Raw genomic sequence first — 4,063 nt, 5'->3', positions numbered from 1 at the left:
CCTCTACAAGAATAGTTCCTGTTGATGAAGGTTCTCCTCTTCAGAAACCTGATGAAATTCTGGAATGGCCTCTGATTCCTCCTCCACCAGAGTTCACTATCACTGAGAACATTCAAAAAGTCATTTATGACTTAAACAAGCAACATCAAGACAATGGGAAAACGCCTATCTCGGAACCTAACAGTCCTGAAAGGACATTCAAGAAGTCCAAAGGATGGTAACAAGCCCAAATCGATCAAGCCCTTGAAGAGAACGTTCAGATCCATGCTCTAAAAGGCAATCTTAATCCATTGCTAGGCATATCCCCACTTTTTCGTGAAGGGGTAATCCATGATCAAGATATTTGAGACATCCCCAAAATCTCGGCCAGAAAAGACCGATTTTCATTTATGCTTTTAAATATTTTCAGAGTAAATCCTTTTGATTTGAAAGAGTTGCGGAATTTGTTCCCAAAACAAAACATGATAAAATAATATTTATCAAAACATTTCATCAAGAGATGCATTTCATTATATAATCAAAACTCGGGATGTCATGTTCCGATACAGACCATAAAGCATAAACGATAAACATTACAAGTCATTCAACAAATATATACATATACAGACTTGTAAACAAAACAACAAGATGATCCATCCATCTTACGCCCTTGTGCCACTTCCTGTAATACAAATAAAACTGAGTGGGTCAGGCTTGGGAGCCTGGTGAGCATATAGGGTTTTCAACCCACAATAAATAAGTTATATTTAATTTCACCAACCAATCACTATCCCGATTACCCATTCCCGTTATCCTCACTTTACGTCCCTAAAACAACTATCTCAAGGGACCTAATCTAGGATTTTCATCGGGACGGACATCACTGCGAAGGGGTTTCCTCAACAATAGATATCCTAAAGGCAACCATGAGGGGGATAGAGTACACCGGTGAACACATTGTTCACAACACCTACAGGTTATGAACCTGCTAGCGTTCCACTGGAGTGTCTAGAAAGAGTCCGTGGTCGTTATCCATACTCCGCTGAATAACTAGATCAACAACAACAACAACATCGAGGCCTCTCATCTGTTTATTACACACCAACTATCTACCCATGTTCTACCCAACATATTAGTAGATAAAAATATATATTTTCATACGTAGTTTAAAGAAAACCTGTATAGCATGCTTTAATCAACACATATATCACATAACAGATGAGGCACACACACATAACACATATCTCATAAAGAAATAAGCAGATCTATAAGATAGAAGAGAGTGAATACTCATTCACACATAACACAACCAAATATATACACATAGCACGTATTTTTATATAAAATACTTCATATTATTGTATTAGAAGAAATAACTACACACTCACTTGATCAGAAGATGATCGGACAGCGCTACGGCTTATAGAAGTAGTATTCCTCAGCAGATCTGGAAGATCTCCTCGAAAATCGAACTTCTCGTGGGCAGAGCTTCGACTCGGGAACCGCGCTTCTCGGGATCTTCGGGATCTCGGGACTTGCCTCGGGGCTAGAGTATGATACCGGGGCTTCGGGGTAGCTTCGGCACGAAAAACGATGCAAAAGACTAGAGAGAAGAGAAGAAAATGAACAAGAAATGAGGCTGCCTTCGGATCCTTTATATAGAGGCTGGAACCTCGGAGTACGCGGGGCGTACAGGCGTACGCAGCGCGTACGCGTCCGAAATCGTCATTGCATGCGTCATCCGAAGTGTCGACACTATCGGAATTACGCGATAGCGTAACCTCGTACGCGGGGCGTACTCCGGATTACACCGGTGACTCGGCTTCGGATAATGCCTCCGATTTTGAATTAAATAAAAATATAAAATGATTAATAAACTTCGGAAATTCATAACTTCTTCATACGAACTCCGTTTTCGACATTCTTTATATCCACGGAAAGGTGAGACCACGCTCTACGACTTTCGTTTAGACTCCGTCGGCTAATTTTGACTTTATTTTTATTAATTATTTTTAATAGGCCGAGACAGAAACTTTCGTTATAAATTCATAACTTCTTCGTTTGACGTCCGTTCTCGCCTAACTTTTTATCGTTTCAATACCAACAATGAGATCTTCGATTCTCATTTAGATGGCTTCGGCTAACAACCGCTCGATCTCAATTCGAGTATAACAGGCTGTATACCGCTAAGCCGGAACTTCGATAAATCATAACTTCCTCATACGAAGTCAGATTTGGGCGTTCTATATATATTCGGAAACCTCGTTTCGACTACTACAACATTAACCAAAGATATTAAGTTTATTTTACACTTAAATTTTGACGCTTATTTTTATTCTTAATTAATCAGACCACATAATTAAGCAATTAAACACAAAACACATAATACTCAAATAATACATTCTTATTATTTCAAAACGGGTTACAAAGGTTAACCTAGACTATTATATTGCTAAATATGGCAAGCCCGGAAACACAGGCGTTACAATATTGTGCCATTAATGTATGATGATCTACCTATGCAAGATGCAGACCAAATCGATCTCCCAATTTCTACCTTCGAAAGATATAACATCCAGTTTGCTCCACTCCACCCAGATGATGATCCTCAAACAATCATCAGAACCAAGAAAGAAAGATTGAAGACATTCTACTCCGTCAATGCATGACCTCAAAAGGAAGTGTGGTATCGGAAGAGAAACACAAATATTGTTGGGTTCAGATGAAGAGTTCAGAGCAAGTTTGACATGAACTGCATGTTGTACGTATACTACATCAATTGTAACAAAACAACCACCATCACCATCACGGATGCAAACTGAAGGGTTTTGAGCATTCTAACACTCCTCTTGTGTACATCTAACCCTAGAAACCTTGGATCTATGTTTTATCTATGATACATGCAAATTTTGTTTCTCCAAGGTTTATATCCTATCTAGCATACATGGGGAACTTCTAAACATAAAAGTAAGCAAGAAAACATACCTTGTAGTAGATTGGATTCCTTGAAAACCTTTTGAGCCTAGCACCTCAAGTGTGATGCCTCAAATGTCTCACACAACACCAAATGCACTTGGAATAACTTAGAGAGAAATGAAGAACACTTAGAAATCGGCTAGCCCTCACTTGTATGTCTTAGTGGCCGATTTTGGTGAAGAACACTTAGAAATGAAGAACTTGGAATAACTTAGAGAGAAATGAAGAACACTTAGAAATGAAGAACACTTAGAAATCGGCTAGAAATCCTATGGGTTTTAGCCCAACTTGATAATCCAGGAAGCATTAGTCCACTATATAAGTATGGATGATTTACACAATCAACCCGTATATTTAATTAGTCTCCTTTTGATCACTTAATTAATTCCAAATTAATTCTTGATCAATACTAATTAAATAATATTATTAATATATTATAACTTATAATATATTAATAAACCTTAAGTGTTATTTCTCTCATTTTAGTCTATCCAAATGCATGATTTCATGCAAACCAAATGGACCATGCTAATCGGGTCAAGTACATTCCAGAAATAGTTATGAACTTAGACACCTAATCCAACAGTCTCCCACTTGGATAAGTCTAATAACTATGACTGAAAGAATGACTTCTGGAAACGATCAGCAATCGTAGCTCTTTCAAGGTCTCGCAAAACTAAGATGATAATGATACGCCATTTAAGATAAGTGATCATATAATCCTCTGTTCTAGATATCAGCCGGACAAATAAATGGAACAATGTCTTACTTATTGTCCAGCAATTTGTTTCTTGATTTCCGATTTGTTTGACATAGAACTTAATTGAACACATAAACTTAGTTTTGACTGGGCCTGGTACATGGGTCAACACAAAATCATCGAGGGGCCCATATATCGCTTCTAATCCAAGAAGGAACATATAAACTCCGACTCATATGCTTGTTCTACTACTTGTTGAATCATACACAAAGGCATATTTTATAACATCGAGTTACCATTGCGTTTTCGTACAATCAATGCATAACCAACTCATAGGCAACAAGTCATATCTCTAGGTTTGAAGACTTATATGATATTACTGTCTCATGATCACTTGAGATAAATTCC

The sequence above is a fragment of the Lactuca serriola genome, chromosome 3 (assembly GCF_051521515.1).
Source record: "Lactuca serriola cultivar US96UC23 chromosome 3, Lser_US96UC23_V15, whole genome shotgun sequence".
Classification (NCBI taxonomy): Eukaryota; Viridiplantae; Streptophyta; class Magnoliopsida; order Asterales; family Asteraceae; genus Lactuca; species Lactuca serriola.
Note: the sequence above shows the minus strand (reverse complement) of the source record.